Below are 22,031 nucleotides of genomic sequence, written 5' to 3' on the forward strand. Positions count from 1 at the left end.
TCACATTATCAAAGTTTACAAATGCTAATTCTTTAATCTATTTTTAGGTGACCTGACAAATTTCAAGGGCTAAAGAAAGCTAAAAATTATATGGAAAGCTAAAATAACTTTTTTCATACCAATGGTGTAGCACCCCAAACCCGGCCCAGAAGTTATGGCCGGATTCGGCATGCCACATCAAAAACGTAAAAAAAAAAAAATTCATTCTAAGTCCGAAAATCGTACTTGATGTTCAAAAGATTAATTCATTAAGGGTTAAAGTGAATGGAAGTCATGCACCGGTAGGAAACCGGAAAGAGGTGGTGAGTCCATCGGATTGCTTAAGTACCAAGCTCCTTCGGATCCAATCCTAGACATGCATACCGCCATTGCCACACTTTAACGTCATGGATATTTCTAGGAAACCGATTCGATTAAGTCACTTTTAGGAAAAGTGATTAATTTTGGAAAATACTTTCATTGCGGAAGCTTTGCTTGTTGTCGTGTTATTTTGAAATCAACTATTGTTTTTGAAAGCGCCTAAAGCCATCCAATTTCAACAGTTAAAATAAGTATTACCTATCTTAGTAATACATATTAAAACCATCAAAAATAAATAAGCAGCCTTATTACATTTAAAAGCCCAAAACCTCAAACGTAATTAAAAGGATGTCCAGTTCACCAGAAGAAAATCAAACTTTCAGAACAGGTGGCCACTCCGAATTCCCTCACAGCTCCAAGCCCACTATGGTTGGGGATTTCCTGCGTGGATGAAAATAAAAGGGGTGAGTTTGGGGAAACTCAGTGTGTAAGGAAAACCCATTCAAAGCCCAAGTCAGCTCAAGCCCATTGGGCCTAAGCCCATTCAGGTAACAGTGGTACTGGGCCAGAGCCCTTTTCAGATTACAATAAACTGGGCCTTAGCCCCTTATTCAGATAACAGTATGGCCCATAGGCCCATTTCAAAATACATGCAACATCAGTAAACATATGCAAGCCCATTTGGGAGACTACTCAACCCACCAACCACTACACTTCACCGTACCAGCCATACACTCCATGTGGGATAGCTCAACCCACCCATTTTAACACTCCACAGATTCTTGCATTCTTTGCTCGATTAACGATAAATTGAGGTAAAGCCTCCAAGTACATGGACAAGCCACTTTCAGTACTTCCTCCGTCAATATCCCAATCCCATGCATCGAGATAATAACAACATGGCATGCGATAAATAACAACAAATCAAACATGCATTTAGGTCAATTTAACCCTAGGGGTATTTCGGTAATTTATCTCCAAAGGGTAAAAATTGTAAATTTTCCACTTTTAAAGGTATTTCAGTAATTTATCTATTTTAGGGTTTTCATGCATATTCCTACCTTTCACGTACTAATGGAATCACTACTGAGGGTTCTTACCGAATTGGGCAGTTGGCCCATCATTCCAATTTTGGCCCATTAAGCCCAAAAATATCGAGGGCACAGAAAACATGCACTTTGCAGTCCAAACATTGCAGCTTACCAAAAACATTAATCGATTTACCTCACGAGCATTCGCACACTCGCAAATCTACAAAATACCGGTTTTCGGCATTTCGCTTTTCGCTTTTGCCGATCTAGACTAAGAAAGAGGTGTTAGTTACACACATTTGCGACGATATCTTGATGAGATCCACACACGAACCGCCTTCAATTGGATTACTAACACGTTAATCTAACTATTCAAATACAAACTACGTATTAACCCCTTACGATATTCGGCCAACCACACCTACAGATCATAGTAAGCTTATAAGAAATCAATAAGCAACTCATTAACAAATTTTTGTTAATGTTTACCACATAATCATAATTTCACTGCAAGCTGTCTTCCTGAGCAACAGTTACTAAATCATTTATAACTGGAGCTACGAAACTCCAAATCAAGTGCCGTTAATTTTCCCTAAAAATAGACTCATATATCTTCTATCCATAAAATTTTCAGGATTTTTGGTATGGCCAATCAATACCAGATTTTTCTTAAAGTTTCCTGTGTTTCACTGTTTGACTAATCTGACCACTCTTCATTACAAATCAAATTTCACATTGTACAGAATTCAAAATATGTTCTAGTTTATTTCATTTGTAACTAGACTCATTAAGCTTTAATTACATAATTTATTCAGCTTCTAATTCATCTCCCACAATTTATGGTGATTTTCCAAAGTCATGTTACTGCTGCTGTCCCAAGCAGATTTATTACCAAATCACTCTTTCATACACCTATCTTGCATGCATGTTATTTAAACATGTATATCACTAATCAATCATCACATATCTATGATTTTTACTTAAGCATAATCTCCATTTCATCATTTTAAAGCACAACATGTTAGCCGATTTTTCCCTTTAGCATCTAAGGCACATGCATGCTCATTTGTTTGGCTCAACTTCACCTATCTTCCATTTTTTTCATCAAAAGAACATGAAACAACAACCATTTCCTTCATTTTAATTCATGACTAAATGCTCACAACACAACTAAAAATCAAAATATACTTCAAGGGTTAAGGTAGAATCAAGAAGAACTCATGAACCTCAAAATAGAAGCAAGGTACCAAGAACTTACCTTCAATTTTCCTCCTCCTAATGACCGAATACTCAAGAGCTTTCTCCTCTCCTTTCTCTTCTCTAACTTTCAGCTATGATGAACAAAGATGGACAAAACTTTGTTCTTTTCACCCCTTTTTCTTTTAATAAAACTTCATATTTCATCCATTTAATTCTTTAATACAAAAGACATGAAATTCTTATCATGAAACAGTTACCTAACCCATTATCATGAAACATTTACCTAACCCATTATCATGGAACATTTACCTAACCTATTATCAATTTGTATCAATTTGTACCATAAATTATGGATATCAAGTGTACATTTTGTCTACAACAACATGATGGCTGGCCACTTCATGTAAAATGGAAGGTTTGTCATGCAAATCCTCCTATTTTGCACTCCTATTTATTTGGCCACTTCAATTTAGCCTATAGCATTTTCAAACATTTTCACATAGGTCCTATTTCATAATTTCACTCCCTTTTTCTTATGGAACAAAATTAACTAAAATTACGGGTTCTATCTTAAGCTTGGGCCTTCTAGAGGCCCACTAACATAATTAAACCTATGCCAACATTCACGAATTCCGAAAATTGGGCGTTACAACTCTACCCTCCTTAAAGAAATTTCATCCTCGAAATTTACCTAATCCAAACAGATGAGGGTATTCTTTGTTGCATCGTCTCTTCGGCTTCCAAACTTAGAAGTTTCCTTCCTTAACTTGTTGAAAACGAGCGACCAAAGACTCATCGTTCAACTATTTTTCCTTAATCGATCCACCAGTTGGCCTCACGCAACTCACCAACAGACTTCCATCATCATCTGAGACTCAGACGAGCAAACATTGCTCTCGGATCGAATCTGACTCTACGACTTAGAGCATCGGCTACCACATTGGCCTTGCTTGGGTGATACTCGATCGAGCAGTCATAATCCTTAAGCAACTCAATCCATCTCCTTTGCCTAAGGTTCAGCTCCTTCTGAGTCAACAAATACTTAAGACTCTTATGGTCAGTGTATATAATACACCTTTCTCCGTACAAGTAATGTCTCCAAATCTTAAGTGCAAATATCACTGCTGCCAACTCTAAATCATGAGTCAAATAGTTTCCCTCATGAGGCTTAAGCTATCGTGATGCATATGCAACCACCTTACCCTCTTGCATTAACACGTAGCCCAAACTCACGTGTGATGCGTCACTGTACACAGTAAAATCATTCCCAGACTCCAGCTAAATTAACACAAGTGCTTCAGTCAGAACTTTCTTCAACTTCTCAAAAGCCTCCTGCTGGGTCTCAGTCCATACAAACGGTACCCCTTTCCTTATGAGTTTTGTCAGAGGGGCTGCCATCACAGAAAAACCTTCCACAAACCTTCTGTAGTATCCTGCCAACCCTAGGAAACTTTCAATTTCTGACACCATCCTAGGTGGCTTCCATTCCAAAATTGCTTCAATCTTTCAAGGGTCCACCTTAATCCCTCCGGCAGAGACCACATGTCCTAAGAAGGTTACCTCCCTCAACCAAAATTCACACTTTTGAACTTCAAAGAGTTCCTTCTCCTTAATACTTACAAGACACTATCGGAGATGCTCATCATGTTTCGTTTCAGTTTCAGAATATACCAGGATATCGTCAATAAAGACGACTACGAACTGATCCAAAAATGGTTGGAACACACGATTCATCAGATCTATAAACGCTGCAGGAGCGTTCGTTAGTCCAAATGGCATAACCAGAAACTTGTAATGACCATACCGAGTCCTGAATGTCGTCTTTTGGATATCTGCCTCCTTGACCCTTAACTGATGATATCCAGATCGAAGGTCGATCTTGGAAAATACAGAAGCTCCTCTAAGCTGGTCGAATAGATCGTCAATCCTTGGCAGTGGATACTTATTCTTAATCGTCAGTTTGTTCAACTGGCGATAATCAATGCACATCCGCATCGTATCATCCTTCTTTTTGTCGAATAGCACTGGTGCTCCCCATGAAGACACGCTTGGCCTAATAAAGCCCCTATCCAACAACTCTTGAATTTGAGCATTTAACTCTACTAACTCCTTCAGTGCCATCCTATACGGTGCGATAGACACAGGCGCCATTCCAGGCAACAAGTCTATTCCAAACTCAACTTCTCGATTCGGAGGCAATCCTGGAAGCTCCTCCGAAAAAACATCTTGGAACTCCTTTACGGTCCTAACCTTATCCACTGTCAATCCCTCCTCTTTCGACTAACTTACAAATACCAATTAGGCCTCACAACCTTTTCGAATCCACTTTTCGCCTCTTAATGCTGACACCACATTGGACAAATAATCCATTCTCTCACCTATCACCATAACCTCCTCATCCTTTGTAGTTCTTAACACCATTCGTTTAGCAGCACAATCCAGAGTCGCCTTATGCTTAACCAGCCAATCCATCCTCAGAATAAGGTCAAACTCTCCGAACGGTAACTCCATCAGATCTCTAGGAAAAACCTTGCCTTGAGTTTCTAAGGGTACATTCCTATACAGTTTGTCTACCTTAACCGAGTGACCCAAGGGACTTAGTATAGATACCCCACTTACAATCTCCTCAGAGCAGTCCAAGTCGTCCATAATCCGTTCTATGGCCTCCAACCAATATTCCGCCACATCCGGGGCTATACCAGACACGCCCTTAAAGATCTCTATTCCGTTAGTCCCGAAGTCATTCAGAAATAGATCCCTGAATTTTGTTGCCCGAACTTGCTCGGGCAACCCTTTCCAGAACACGAAGCATTACCTGTGTAAGGGCATCATCCTCGGCACCGCGGTCATGAGACTCTACCTCTGTTGTCGGTGGTACCGGTGCATCCACCGCCGGTATATGTCTCGAAAACGAAGATCTCGCTCGAGCACTTTCTCGGCTCCGTCCACGGCCTCTTCCACGAACGACTCTTGTACTCATATCGTATTATCTTGATTATGAATTTTTATGCATTAATTCAATATTCCAGTGTTTATTACAGATGTTTTATGAATCAGACAGTAGTTCAGAGTTTGTTTTCACAGAATTGAAGTCTAGCTACAGTTTCAGTCTCTTATCAGATTTTCCTATGGTTTCAGTATCATCCTATCTAGAGTATCCTAGCAGGATTTCAGTACAGACAGATAATTCAGGAAAATATTCAGAAAAATTTAGAATACTTACAGACTTGAGCCGGAGATTCGGAATGCCACCTTCTAAAGATCTAAATTTTGAAAATTAAGTTTTTCGTATTCTTTGTAAAATTTTTGCTTTTGAAAATATTTATTTTTGTAAACCCATTCCACAGTCGAGTTGTTGCAACCTAGGCTCTGATACCACTAAATGTAGCACCCCAAACCCAGCCCAGAAGTTATGGCCGGATCCGGCATGCCACATCAAAAACGTAAAAAAAAATTTCTATTCTAAGTCCAGAAAATCGTACTTGATGTTCAAAAGATTAATTCATTAAGGGTTAAAGTGAATGGAAGTGTGCACCGGTAGGAAACCGAAAAGAGGTGGTGAGTCCATCGGATCGCTAAGTACCAAGCTCCTTCGGATCCAATCCTAGACATGCATACCGCCATTGCCACACCTTAACGTCATGGATATTTCTAGGAAACCGATTCGATTAAGTCATTTTTAGGAAAAGTGATTAATTTTGGAAAATACTTTCATTGCGGAAGCTTTGCTTGTTGTCGTGTTATTTTGAAATCAACTGTTGTTTTTGAAACGCGCGCCTAAAGCTATCCAATTTCAACAGTTAAAATAAGTATTACCTATCTTAGTAATACATATTAAAACCATCAAAAATAAATAAGCGGCCTTATTACATTTAAAAGCCCAAAACCTCAAATGTAATTAAAAGGATTTCCAGATCACCGAAGAAAATCAAACTTTCGAGCAAGTGGCCTCTCAATTCCCTCACGACTCCAAGCCCACTATGGTTGGGGATTTCTGCGTGGATGAAAATAAAAGGGTGAGTTTGGGGAAACTCAGTGTGTAAGGAAAACCCATTCAAAGCCCAAGTCAGCTCAAGCCCATTGGGCCTAAGCCCATTCAATAACAGTGGTATGGGCGAGCCCTTTTCAGATTACAATAAACCGGGCCTTAGCCCTTATTCAGATAAAAGATGGCCCATAGGCCCATTTCAAAATACATGCAACATCAGTAAACATATGCAAGCCCATTTGGGAGACTACTCAACCCACCAACCACTACACTCCACCCGTACCAGCCATACACTCCATGTGGGATAGCTCAACCCACCCAAACCTAACACTCCTGATTAAAAGATTCTTCGCTCGATTAACGATAAATTGAGGCAAAGCCTCCAAGACGTGGACAAGCCACTTTCAATACTTCCTCCGTCAATATCCCAATCCCATGCATCGATAATAACAACATGGCATGCAATAAATAACAACGATCAAACATGCATTTAGGTCAATTTAACCCTAAGGGTATTTGGTAATTTATCTCCTAGGGGTAAAGCGTAAATTTTCCACTTTTAAAGGTATTTCAGTAATTTATCTATTTTAGGGTTTTTCATGCATATTCCTACCTTTCACGTACTAATGTAATCACTACTGAGGGTTCTTACCAAATTGGGCTGATTGGCCCATCATTCCAATTTTGGCCCATTAAGCCCAAAAATATCGAGGGCACGTAAATCATGCACTTTGCAGTCCAAACATTGCAGCTTACCAAAAACATTAATCGATTTACCTCACGAGCATTCGCACACTCGCAAATCTACAAAATACCGGTTTTCGGCATTTCGGCTTTTCTGCTTTTGCCGATCTAGACTAAGAAAGAGGGTGTTAGTTACACACCTGTTTGCGACGATATGCTGATGAGATCCACACATGAACCGCCTTCAATTGGATTACTAACATGTTAATCTAACTATTCAAATACAAACTACGTATTAACCCCTTACGATATTCGGCCAACCACACCTACAGATCATAGTAAGCTTATAAGAAATCAATAAGCAACTCATTAACAAATTTTTGTCAATGTTTACCACATAATCATAATTTCACAGCAAGCTGTCTTCCTGAGCAACAGTCACTAAATCATTTATAACGGGAGCTACAAAACTCCAAATCAAGTGCCGTTAATTTTCCCTGAAAATAGACTCATATATCTTCTATCCATAAAATTTTCAGGATTTTTGGTATGGCCAATCAATACCAGATTTTTCTTAAAGTTTCCCGTCTTTCACTGTTTGACTAATCTGACCACTCTTCATTTCAAATCAAATTTCACATTGTACAGAATTCAAAATATGTTCTAGTTTATTTCATTTGAAACTACACTCATTAAGATTTAATTACATAATTTATTCAGCTTCTAATTCATCTCCCACAATTTATGGTGATTTTCCAAAGTCACATTACTGCTGTTGTCCCAAGCAAATTTATTACCAAATCACTCTTTCATACACCTATCTTGCATGCATGTTATTTAAACATGTATATCACCAATCAATCATCACATATCTATGATTTTTACTTAAGCATAATCTCCATTTCATCATTTTAAAGCACAACATGTTAGCCGATTTTTCCCTTTAGCATCTAAGGCACATGCATGCTCATTTGTTTGGCTCAACTTCACCTATCTTCCATTTTTTTCATCAAAAGAACATGAAACAACAACCATTTCCTTCATTTTAATTCATGACTAAATGCTCACAACACAACTAAAAATCAAAATATACTTCAAGGGTTAAGGTAGAATCAAGAAGAACTCATGAACCTCAAAATAGAAGCAAGGTACCAAGAACTTACCTTCAATTTTCCTCCTCCTAATTACCAAATACTCAAGAGCTTTCTCCTCTCCTTTCTCTTCTCTAACTTTCAGCTATGATGAACAAAGATGGACAAAACTTTGTTCTTTTCACCCCTTTTTCTTTTAATAAAACTTCATATTTCATCCATTTAATTCTTTAATACAAAAGACATGAAATTCTTATCATGAAACATTTACCTAACCCATTATCATGAAACATTTACCTAACCCATTATCATGGAACATTTACCTAACCTATTATCAATTTGTATCAATTTGTACCATAAATTATGGATATCAAGTGTACATTTTGTCTACAACAACATGATGGCTAGCCACTTCATGTAAAATGGGAGGTTTGTCATGCAAATCCTCCTATTTTGCACTCCTATTTATTTGGCCACTTCAATTTAGCCTATAGCATTTTCAAACATTTTCACATAGGTCCTATTTCATAAGTTCACTCCCTTTTTCTTATGGAACAAAAATTAACTAAAATTACCGGGTTCTATCTTAAGCTTGGGCCTTCTAGAGGCCCACTAACATAATTAAACCTATGCCAACATTCATAGAATTCCCAAAAATTGGAGCGTTACAAATGGAGGGGAAAAAAGTCATTATACCTAATATTTACATATTTTTTGTAACATCTTGAATGTATAGGGTTAAAAATCATCATGCTTAATATTTACATAGTTTTTGTAACATCCTGAAAGTATAGGGTTAAAATTTTCTTAAATTCATTATGAAATAAATCTTAATATTAATGTTTAAGAGGTTGGTGTGAAGTTCTAAAAATCAAGGTTTAAACCCTACATTTTTCCTTTCCTTTTTTTATTTTTCTGCACGTTAAGGAACTAACTTAGAATAGCCTATATATTATTGACCTAAGTTTTATCCACGTCGTTTCCTCCAAACTCTTTTTTGAATTTCGGCCAAAAGGAGCCATTTGCCAAATAACCCTTCAAGTTTTCCAAACCCCAACTATCCTAACCCCACTAGGACTTCCTATTCTATTTTAACTCAAAATTGAACCCTAATCCTCTCTATTTATTCCCTATTTTCTCTTTATCCCCCTTTTACAAAAAAAAAAACTCTTTGATTTTGCTAAAAATTTCTTTGAAATCTCGAGATTTAATCAAGATTTAATCGATTCAATTTGCATATCCAATCATTGTAATGCCCTTAATTTCGTTTCAATCGTGTCAAGAATAGTAAGTATTCTTATACCTAATTTCGTTAAACCCTTGAGATTTGGAATACATCTAGTTCTTATCGATCTTTCACACCAAATACGAATCTTTTATGAATTAACTCAAAAAATATTGATTAGATGATAAATCTTGAACGTTGTCATTAATATTAGCGTTTTGGGTTGATTGGAAGACCCAATGTAGGTGATCAGATCAAGTTTGAATGAAGGATCATCACTCGAGACCTCGAAAAAGTCAGATGTGTGTTCTTTTACGACTAAATCAAGTAAAAATCGAATCTGCCCAGTCCACACGATCACACACACGGCCATATCTCCTTGAAATCCCTCGCACCTTCATCTTTCACACTGTCTGAGACCCCACACACAACCATCCCATATGGTTGTGTGACTCCTGCAGCTTACTTGCTCAAACCGCACACGACCTGGGGCTTCGAACACGGTCCGATCCGGTCATATGACCGTGTGGCTCATGATGTTTAAAACCTATAGTTTTGTCATAAATTTTAAAATTTCATTCAAACCAGTCCCTAAATAGGTTTCAATGTTATTTAGAGAACTAGATTAGGAAATCAGGTCCCCGATTGAGTAAATTTATATGGTTTTTAATCGTTCCTAGATGACTATTTGTTTCATGAATTATCTATCCGTTATGTATATAAATGTCTGACAAAATAAATCGTATGCCCTAAATTGTTGATATATTGAATGATTACTATATTCATGATTGCTACTGGCTTGTTATGAGGTAGAATATTGAAATGCTTTGGATGTTTGGAATTGATTGTAATGCACTGCATGGATGGGTTGATATGATCGGAGGAAGAACCGGTAATATATCTGCAATTCCATGTTATTGTATACCCACAGTGATAGTAGATTCCATCTGCGATGGTCTTGCAGTGTACTCACAATGATACCAAATCCTAACTACAATGTTTTTATTATATATTTACAATCCCTTTAATAGTTATTATCTACGAGCGGTTGCATTTCCACATACACTAATAGATTTTACCTGCACTTAAATCGTAAACCGAATGTGATAAATCCACAGATTTAGAGTGATGGTGGTGGGAGTTCGAGAGAACTCCCAGATATAGAGCGTGGCGATGGAATAGGATATTTACCTAAATCGAACTTGAAATCTGAAATTTAATGACGTGTTATTGTTGTCAAGTTTATATGTTGTCCTATATACCTATTGTCGAAACTATTTTTTTTAAAAAGGGGTCAACTTTGATTTTGAAAATGAAAACGAACGTGGGAGTCGCCACCAATTTTTTTATGAGGTGTGATCGGATCACCTCGCAATTTGATCATTTTAATAAGAAGTTCGATTTATTAAAACGATGATTTTGGTCTACAAAATCTAGAAAACGGGTTTGGGAATCGGTTAGGCACGAGGAAGGATTAGCACCCTCGATACACCCAAAATTGGTACCTAGTTGATTACTTGGTGTCTTTAGTGTCGAAAATTGAAAATTTGAAAAGATTTTAAAAATACGATCCTTTGTTAAAATATTATTTAATTAAAAAATTATTTTGAGAAAAGGGCGTATTTCACGTTAATCGAGAAAAAAATTATGTCCTGTAAGTTAGGACACAATATATTAAATCCCTGAAATGAGAATAAACACCGGAAATTATTTTGGAAGATGTTTGATTATCTCGGTTTTAAAAAGAAATCATATTCTGTAAGTTAGAACACGATCTTTTCATAATTCCCGGGATTTTAAAAAAAATTTGTTCGAATTTATCGAGAAAATTGAAACCTCGTAAGTTAGGGAATGACCTTTCGAATTTTATAAAAACACGGAGCATTGCTTATTTTAAAAACAAAAATTTTTAATGCATCGTGTAAAATGTAATGCGGTTTTATGGTGAAATGTAAAATAGGTTGTGGTGTTTGCATGCATAACAAAGTAATAAGTATGTTAATGTCAATGACAATATAAAGGATGGAAATAAAATAAAAGAGCCAAAATAGAAAAAAAATAATAATTAAAAACCTAAAATTTGGAATCCAAAACTAATACTAAACAAACAAATAAATAAATATAGTGTAACATAAATTAAAAATCATAATATTAATAATAATGACAATGATATTAAGAATAATATAATAAAAGTCTAAAGTTTTCAATCTATATAGAAGGATATAAATAAATAAGTAATAAAATGATAAAATGAAATAAATGTATTTAAAAATAGTTGGTAAATAAATACAAAAGGAAATACAATAATAATAGTAATAGTAATATAAAATTAATGATATAATAATATAATAATAATAAGCATAAAAGAAAATATAATTATAGTAATAATAACATTAAATTAATTAATAAAATAGCAAAAATAACAAAAGGGACTTCATTCTCTCTTCATTTAAAAAAAAAAGAGAGAGGATGCTTTCTCTCAAACTCTCTCCCCCTTTGCAATTTCCGATCATTGGACCGGCCATCGGCAGCCACAATTGCCGCCGGTCGTCAGCGACCAGAAAAATCAAAATTTCCCTTTTTCGGCGATTGAAAAAAAATAGGTAAGTTTTTCCTTTTTTATACCTTTTTTGATATATACGTATATAAAAAAATTTGAAAAGGAGAAAAATAAAGAAAATGAAAAGAATAAATAAAAAAATAACCTTAGGTCCTTTTGAACTTTGTTTTTCTTTAACTGTTTGTTTCTTTTTTGTACTCAATATCCACTGTTTGTATGTTTGAATCTCTTTTTTGTATTCGATGTGTGTCCAAAAAACTACATTGGTTATTGCTTGGCTTATATAGTCATTTTACATGATTTCCCTTTATTATTTGTTGTCATTTCTTCTTTTAATCCTTGCAGGTGGATGGGTAGTGCTAACACGGGTGGTGGAGATGATAGTGGCGGTACTGACATGATAGAGGCAGCAGTGGCAGTGGCGGCTAGCAACTAGGGTTTTCCTTTTTTTATTTTTTTGTTTATTAATTTGGGCTGCTAGGGTTAGGTTATTTAGGCCTTTGCTTGTTGGGTTTGTAATTGAGTTTGGTTTTTGTTTTGTAAAAAAATAGATTGAATGATTTTGAGCCCAGGCAAAATTTAGGTTTTACACCTATGCTCGATTGTAAGGCTGTCATATTCGTGAATAGACCTGAGAAATTGATCGATATACAATTGTATTAGAAGGTTATGAGTTTACTCATAATTGTATATATTTTAGTTGGTGCTTTTACTCTATGTTGTTGAAAATAAAAAAAGAAAAGATATGGTCTTTAGGGAGGACAATAAATATTTGACCATTTAGCCTTATCTATTTATTTTATCTATTATCATTAACTCCCTATATTTTGGAGTGTAAGAATCCTTTTGTCAATTAAATAAGTTGTACATATCAAGCTTGGGTCTTAGACCTTATAACATAACATAATATAATATAATATATAATTTGTAATATATATAATATATACGATTGTAAAAACTAGAAAAACTAATTTAAATTTATTTTGAACTTTATTAATTATAGAATAACTTTACGAATTTCATTAAAAAGTAGCTTTGTAAACAATACGAAGCAGAACTATTTTAAATTGTAAAAAGATAAAATTCTTCTAGAGACATTTTATTTTTGTTTGAAATTAAATTAATAAAAGTGTATTAAATTTAAAAATAGTTTTGATAATACATGCAATATTCATTTAGAGTCTGAAATATCGTTATTTTAAACTTTTCACTTCAACATTAATCCTACCCGTTGTAATATATATACATTAGTTTGTTTATTTGCGATGCCAGATTGATTGTGTATACGAATAAAAAATATCTAATTATTTTTTATAATGAAGTTTTAAAATAATATTAGTTTTAAAAATTATAGAATAAATTTTTATTCAAGTAATTTATAATATTGCTAAAATTTAAAGATAATTATTTTATATGGTTTTGAATAGTTTATATATATTTTAGTTTTAAAAGTTCTGAAAAACATATTTTATTGAAAACATATTTATAAATATAAATATTTTTCCCTTAACATATTTGAAAAAATGATTTAAACATATTTAAGTAAAAATAAGCATAATAATAAACATATTCTTCTTCTTTTTTGGATTTTTTGCCTCAACCTTTAAATTGTAGTCAATTTGCTTTTTTTTTTGAATGGAAAAACTAAAAGTTTTAATAATATTAACATGACCACTCACATGGTAATCCACGTATAATTCACAAAAATTCAAAAAATAAAAAGTTCTTAATTTTTTTAGAAAAAAATTATCTATGTTACAATGAAGTATATATAAATCGCCACACAAGTTGCAAATGTCGTTAAAATTTGAACAGTTCAATCAAATTTTCCATCCAAAGGAAAGCAATTTCACATGTTAAAGGTTGAGGAACCAAAGTGATCCAAAAGAAAAAAAAAACAGAGCTAAAAGGACAAAATCATTTTTTAACCCTTCATTTAATTTTTTACTTTTTTGAGCCTTAAGCTTGCATCATTTTGTCAAATCACCCCAAAATGAATAAAAAAAGTTAAATTTTTTTTAACTTTGCAGACATGGAATACATATGGATTACCACGTTAATGACACGTTAACATTTAATTAATTTTTAAAATTTTAAAAATTATATTTTAAAAAATAAAAATCATTAAAATTATTGAAATAGTATAATAATTTTTAAATTTAAAAAATTAATTAAATGTTGACATATCATCCACATGACAATTCACATGTTTGTCACATTATCAAAGTTCACAAATAATAATTCTTCCATCTATTTTTTGGGTGATTTGACAAATTTCAAGGGCTAAAGGAAACTAAAAATTAAATTTAAAGCTAAAATAATTTTTTATATAGTTGAAGGAAAAAAGTCATGATGCCTAATATTTACATAATTTTTATAACATTCTGAAAGTATAGGGTTAAAAGTCATTATGCCTATTATTTACATAATTTTTGTCACATCTTGAAAGTATAGGGTTAAAAATTTCTTAAATTCATTATGGAATAAATCTTATTATTAGTGATTAAGAGCTTGATGTGAAGTTCTTAGTTTCAAGGTTTAAACCCCACACTTTTCCTTGCCCCTTTTATTTTTCTGCACTTTAAGGAACAAACTTAGAATAGCTTATCTATTAAATGGGGTGGAATTCAACCATAAAATGGGTATTAGCCTAATAGCCAAAGCATTACCTAAATTTCCACCTTGTCCTAAGTTTTATCCACGTTGTTTCCTCCAAACCTTTTTTTTTTTAATTTCGGCCAAAATGAGCCGTTTTCCAAATAACCCCTCAAATTTTCCAAACCTCAACTATTAAATCCTTTCCTAACCGCACTAGGACTTCCTATTCTATTTTAACTCAAAAATAAAACCTTAATCCTCTCTATTTCTTCCCTATTTTCTCTTCAACCCCTTTTTTACAAAAAAAAAATATTTTACTTTGCTAAATATTTCGTTGAAATCTCAAGATTAAATCAAGTTTTAATCGATTCAATTTTCATACCAAATCGTCGTAATACCGTCAAATTCGTTTCAATCGCGTCAAGAATATTAAGTATTCTCATAGCTAATTTTAGATGAAAAATCTTGAACATTGTCATTAATCTTAGCGTTTTGGGTCGATTGGAAGACCTATTGTAGGTGATTGGATCAAGTTTGAATGAAGGATCATCACTCGAGACCCTAAAAAAGTCAGATGTGTGTTCTTTTACAATTAAACCGATTAAAATCTGAATTTGCCCCATCCACACGGGCATGTAGCCTACCCGTGTGGATCACACGATCACACACACAGTCATGTCTCCCTAAAATCCCTCGCACCTTCGTCTTTCACACAGTTTGAGACCCCACACATGGCTATCCCACATGGTTGTGTAGCCCCTACAACTCACTTGTTCGAACTGCACACGACCTGGGGCTTCGAAACACAACTGTGTGGCACCTGAAGTTTAAAACTTACAGTTTTGTCATGAACTTTAATATTTCATTCAAATCAGTCCCTAAATAGGTTTGAATGCTATTTAGAGAACTAGATTAGGAAATTAGGTCCCTTGATTGGGTAAATATATATGGTTTTTAGTCATTTCGGGATGACTGTTTGATTCATGAATAATCTATGTGTTATGTATATAAATGTCTGACGAAATAAATCGTATGCCCTAAATTGTTGATATATTGAATGATTAATATATTCATGATTGCTACTGACTTGTTACGAGATAGAATAGTGAAATGTTTGAATGTTTGGAAATGATTGTAATGCATCGCATGGGTGGGTTGATATGATAGGAGGAAAATCGGCAATATATCTGCAATTATATGTTGGTGTGTACTCACAACGATAGTAGGTTTTATCTGCGATGGTCTTCCAATGTACCCACAGTGATAGCAAATCCTAACTGCAACATTTTTATTATGCATTTACAATCCCTTTGACAGCTATTATCTACGAGCGGTTGCGTTTCCACAAACATCGATAGATTTCACCTACACTTAAACCGTAAACTAAATGTGATAAATTCACAAATTTGGAGTGATGGTGATGGCAGAGGCGAATTTAGGGGGCTAGCAAGGGCCCACTCCCTAAAATGTAAAATTACTATTTAGGCCTTTTAATTTTTTAAAAATTTTAGACATTTTTCTTTTAAAAATATGATTTTATTTTTATTTAAAATTAAATTAATAAAAGTGTATTAAATTAAAAATAATTTTTACAATACACACAATATTCATTTAGAGTGTCAAATAGGGACGAAGCCAGGGGGCTGGCATGGGCCCTGGTCCCCCTAAAATGTAAATTTGCTCTTTTGGCCCTTAAAATTTTTAAAAAAATTTAAATTAGTAAAGGTAAAATTGCACTTTGGCCCCCCTAAAATTATAAAAATTCGATTTAATCCTTTACAAATTATAAAGATATAAATTATAAAAAATTAAAATTTTATCCAGCCCCTCCTAAAAATTTATTCTGGCTTCGCCCCTGGTGTCAAATATCGTCATTTTAAACCATTCATATCAATATTAATCTTACGCCTTGTAATATATATATTGGTTTGTTTATTTGCGATACCAGATTTTGCGATACCAGATTGATTGTGTATATGAATGAAAAATATCTAATTATTCTTTTATAATGAAGTTTAAAAAATATTAGTTTTAAAAATTATCGAATAATTACGTAATTTATAATATTGCTAAAATTTAAAGATAATTATTTTATATGATTTTGAATAGTTCATATATATTTTACTTTTAAAAATTCGAAAAACATATTTTTATTCAAAACATATTCATAAATATAAATATTTTTCCCTTAACATATTTGGAAAAAATGTTTTAAACATATTTAAGTAAAAATAAGCATAATAATAAATTTTGCTCTTAATGTTTATATATTTTGTCACAATGGACCTTCTTCTTTTTTCTTTTTTTCTTTTTGGATCTTTTTGCCTCGACCTTTAAATTTTAGTCAATTTGCTTTCTTTTGAACGGAAAAATTAAATGAATTATTGTTAACATTTTAATAACATTAATATGACCACTCGCATGGTAATCTACGTATAATTCACAAAAATTCAAAAAATAAAAGTTCTTAATTTTTTAGAAAAAATTATGTATGTTATAATGAAGTATATATAAATTACCACACAAGTTGCAAATGTCGTTAAAATTTGAACAATTCAATCAATTTTTCCATCCAAAGGAAAGCAAGTTCACATTTTAAACATTGAGGAACCAAAGTAATCTAAAAGAAAAAATAAGAGCTAAAAGGAAAAAATGAATAAACGTTAGGATTAAATTTATCTTTATACCTTAAAAATATTTTTAAAATTCACAAAGTTAAAATAAATTTTAAATAGTTTTAACATTTAAAATGTTTTGATTATTTAAAATTATTTTTAAAATTATATTAAAGTTTTACATTTTTAATTGAAACAAATTTAATTATTTTCTAATAGTTTTAAACCACTTTAAAAATAATTATAAATTAAAAAATAAATTTTAGAATTATCTATAAAAATATATTCAAATTTTAAACGTTTCTAATTTAAAACATATTTCCTTTTTAGGCATAATGACTTATTTGGCCCTCCGACTTTAAAAAAAATTTATTTTAACCCTTAAACTTACGTTTTTTGTCAAATCACCCCAAAATAGATGAAAAAGTTAACATTTTTAACTTTGTTGATGTGGCATACACGTGGATTGACACATAAATAACATATCAACATTTAATTAATTTTAAAATTCAAAAAATTATAAATTTTTTAAAAATTAAAATCACTGAAATTATTTTATAAGTATAAAATTTATAATAAAAAATTTAAAATATTATTTAAACTTTAAAAATTAATTAAATGTTGACATGTCATCAACGTGTATGTCATATCAATAAAGTTAACAAATGTTAACTTGTCCATTCATTTTGGGTTGATTTAACAAAAAAATCAAGTTCAATGGCTAAAATAGGCGAAAAATTAAATAAATGGCTAAAATGACGTTTCTGTAAAGTTGGAGGGCAAAAAAGTCATTATGCCTAATTTTTACAACATTTCTTAAAAATTAATTTAAATGATGATTATATAGATATTTAATATTTTAACATTTTTTATTTATAATTTAATTTAAATTTTGGTATAATGCTTAGAACTACCTATAATCTCTTACTAACCCTTAAAAAAGGAGAATAACTTGCTTTAACTGACTCGAACCCACATCCTTTTACACTAGCAATAATGTCAATATCAACTTAAAACTTGAATGCAAATTATTTATTACTTCACTTGTGATTCAATTTCATAAATAAGTTGTTTTGTTTATAGTTTAGTTATATTTTTAATTGATTGAATTAATTTGGTATAATGACTTATTTAGCCCTCCAACGTTACCGAAAAAAAAAGTATTTTTAGTCCTTCATTTAATCTTTTACCTCTCTTTAACCCTCGAATTTATATTTTTTTGTCAAATCATCACAAAATAGATGGAAAAGTTAACAAACGTCAACTTCGCTAACATGAATATACATGTGGCTGTCAAATCAATAATTAAATCATTTTTAATATTTTTGAATTTTAAAAAAATTTATAATATATATTTTTATTTTTACAAAATTTTTAAATAATTTTAATAACTTTCTATGTTTTGGAATTTTTAAAAAAAGTAATTAATAAGGCATTATGCAAAATGATTTTTATCGAACCCTGGGGTTCAATTTCAAGATGTATAGGTAAATATAGGATTTTGACATGCTAAGAAAGTACTATAAATACTTCAACATTGGAGCTCTTTGTCACACACCAATTCATCCCATTTCGCAGTGTTTCCAACATACATAATCACTATCTAACGAAATGTCTTCATCACAGCTTCCTTCTTCAATTCATCGATCCATGTCCAACTAGAAACGTCCCTCAACCAAGAAGCATGTGAAGAAGCAGCATGTGAAGAAGCCAAAGTGTCAAGAAGCAGCCCGAGCCATGCATGCAGCTGTAAAGAAAAGAGATCAAACTGTTGTATTATTACCAGATGAAGTATGCATCTTGAACCAGAAAAGGTGGCCATGCGACTTGAGACCAATAGACGAAGCGAAGCTTCTCGATGTCTGTCCTATTTCAACTCATTTTGGTTACCTTAAATTCATAGTTTGTAACTTAGTTCTTTTAGAACTTAGTTGGTAATCCTTTTGATCTATTTTAGATGTTGATTGATTGAAAATTCAGCAAAGCAACTTGTGCAAGCTAGTTTAGCAATTTTCAATGTTTTAAGTGGTGTTAGGTAAATGTTTAGGTAGCATTTTGACTTGTAATGATCATCTCATGTCTGATATATGTAATGGCAGTTTTCCAATGTTTAATTAATGAAAAATCATCATCTTTTTCATTCAATATCCTCTCCATTTCCTTTGCTTATTTTCTTTGCTTTTCAATTCTGTTTTTGTTTTGCTTAAAAACTCCAGACCTGATTCTCAAGTTTTCTTCATTCTTCATCCAGATATATTACATTGTTGCTTAAGTTCAGACTGAAGTTCATACTTCATCTGGATAAAGTGTCCCAAAACACCAACAATTGGTATCTACAGCCAAATTCTTAGTGGACCTATAGAACCATGTCTTCATCAGGATTCTCACCAGCACCACCACCAGTGTTCAAAGGAGAGGGCTACCACATTTGGGTAGTGAAAATGAAGACCTACCTACAGGCATTCGATTTGTGGGAGGTTGTCAACTCAGATTTTGAACCAGCACCTCTTAGAGCCAATCCAACAGTGGCTCAAATGAGGCAGCATGCTGATGAAAGGACCAAGAGGCACAAAGCCATATCATACATTCAAAACTCTGTGTCAGATGTGATCTTCACAAGGATTATGGCTTGTGAGACACCAAAATAGGCCTGGGATAGATTGAAGGAGGAGTTTCAAGGTACTGAAAGAACAAGGCAACAACAGCTTCTAAACTTAAGAAGAGACTTCGAGAACTTGAAAATGAAGGAGGAAGAAACTATCAAGCAGTATTCAGACAGAATTATGGCTGTAACAGTATAAGGCTCCTTGGTGAACAGTTTAATGAAGCAAGGATAGTGGAGAAGGTGATCTCAACCTTGCCTGAAATGTATGAGGCAAAAATCTCATCTCTTGAAGATTCAAGAGACCTTACCAGCATCTCTTTAACAGAGCTGTTCAATGCTCTATATGCATAAGATCAAAGGAGGGCCAGCAGATCAGAGGAGCACCAAGAAGATGCCTTTCAAGCCAAAGCCAAGTCTGCCTCGAGCACCTCTGCCTACAAAGACAAGAATACCTGGTCACATGAACCTAAAACAGATGGTGCAGGAAGATATCCACCCTGTCCACACTGCAGAAGGGTAAGTCACCCAGGTGAAGTATGTTGGTTTAGGCCTGATGTAACGCCCCAATTTTTGGGGATTCTGTGAATGTTGGCATAGGTTTAATTATGTTAGTGGGCCTCTAGAAGGCCCAAGCTTAAGATAGAACCCGACAATTTTAGTTAATTTTTGTTCCATAAGAAAAAGGGAGTGAAATTATGAAATAAGACCTATGTGAAAATGTTTGAAAATGCTATAGGCTAAATTGAAATGGCCAAATAAATAGGAGTGCAAAATAGGAGGATTTGCATGACAAACCTCCCATTTTACATGAAGTGGCTAGCCATCATGTTGTTGTAGACAAAATGTACACTTGATATCTATAATTTATGGTACAAATTGATACAAATTGATAATAGGTTAGGTAAATGTTTCATGATAATAGGTTAGGTAAATGTTCCATGATACTAGGTTAGGTAAATGTTCCATGATAATGGGTTAGGTAAATGTTTCATGATAATGGGTTAGGTAAATGTTTCATGATAAGAATTTCATGTCTTTTGTATTAAAGAATTAAATGGATGAAATATGAAGTTTTATTAAAAGAAAAAGGGGTGAAAAGAACAAAGTTTTGTCCATCTTTATTCATCATAGCTGAAAGTTAGAGAAGAGAAAGGAGAGGAGAAAGCTCTTGAGTATTCGGTCATTAGGAGGAGGAAAATTGAAGGTAAGTTCTTGGTACCTTGCTTCTATTTTGAGGTTCATGAGTTCTTCTTGATTCTACCTTAACTCTTGAAGTATATTTTGATTTTTAGTTGTGTTGTGAGCATTTAGTCATGAATTAAAATGAAGGAAATGGTTGTTGTTTCATGTTCTTTTGATGAAAAATGGAAGATAGGTGAAGTTGAGCCAAACAAATGAGCATACATGTGCCTTAGATGCTAAAGGGAAAAATCGGCTAACATGATGTGCTTTAAAATGATGAAATGGAGATTATGCTTAAGTAAAAATCATAGATATGTGATGATTGATTGGTGATATACATGTTTAAATAACATGCATGCAAGATAGGTGTATGAAAGAGTGATTTGGTAATAAATCTGCTTGGGACAGCAGCAGTAACATGACTTTGGAAAATCACCATAAATTGTGGGAGATGAATTAGAAGCTGAATAAATTATGTAATTAAATATTAATGAGTCTAGTTTCAAATGAAATAAACTAGAACATATTTTGAATTCTGTACAATGAGAAATTTGATTCGTAATGAAGAGTGGTCAGATTAGTCAAACAGTGAAACATGGGAAACTTTGAGAAAAATCTGATATTGATTGGCTAAACCAAAATTCTGAAAATTTTATGGATAGAAGATATATGAGTCTATTTTCAGGAAAATTAACGGCACTTAATTTGGAGTTTCGTAGCTCCAGTTATAAATGATTTAGTGACTGTTACTCAGGAAGACAGCTTGCAGTGAAATTATGATTATGTGGTAAACATTGACAAAATTTGTTAATGAGTTGCTTATTGATTTCTTATAAGCTTACTATGATCTGTAGGTGTGGTTGGCGAATATTGTAAGGGGTTAATATGTAGTTTGTATTTGAATAGTTAGATTAACGTGTTAGTAATCCAATTGTAGGCGGTTCGTGTGTGG

At 33.1% G+C, this 22,031-nt stretch overlaps 2 long non-coding RNA genes across 4 annotated transcripts in view; one reads left to right on the top strand and one right to left on the bottom strand.

Annotated features, from left to right (window-relative positions):
- Positions 1-542: 542 nt before the first annotated feature.
- Positions 543-22,031, bottom strand: part of LOC128284130 (uncharacterized) — a 42,334-nt gene continuing 20,845 nt past the window's right edge. For 2 of the 3 annotated variants that reach the window (XR_008274454.1, XR_008274456.1), the window contains exon 3: positions 543-741. This is a non-coding gene — a long non-coding RNA (uncharacterized LOC128284130). Of the gene's footprint in view, positions 742-7,403; positions 7,457-22,031 lie in introns of those variants that run through there. The other variant, XR_008274455.1, reaches the window with a different exon arrangement.
- Positions 11,950-12,848, top strand: LOC128284131 (uncharacterized). The gene is made up of 2 exons (XR_008274457.1): positions 11,950-12,122; positions 12,425-12,848. It is a non-coding gene; the product is annotated as an uncharacterized LOC128284131 (long non-coding RNA).

This window comes from Gossypium arboreum, chromosome 11, assembly GCF_025698485.1.
Source record: "Gossypium arboreum isolate Shixiya-1 chromosome 11, ASM2569848v2, whole genome shotgun sequence".
Classification (NCBI taxonomy): Eukaryota; Viridiplantae; Streptophyta; class Magnoliopsida; order Malvales; family Malvaceae; genus Gossypium; species Gossypium arboreum.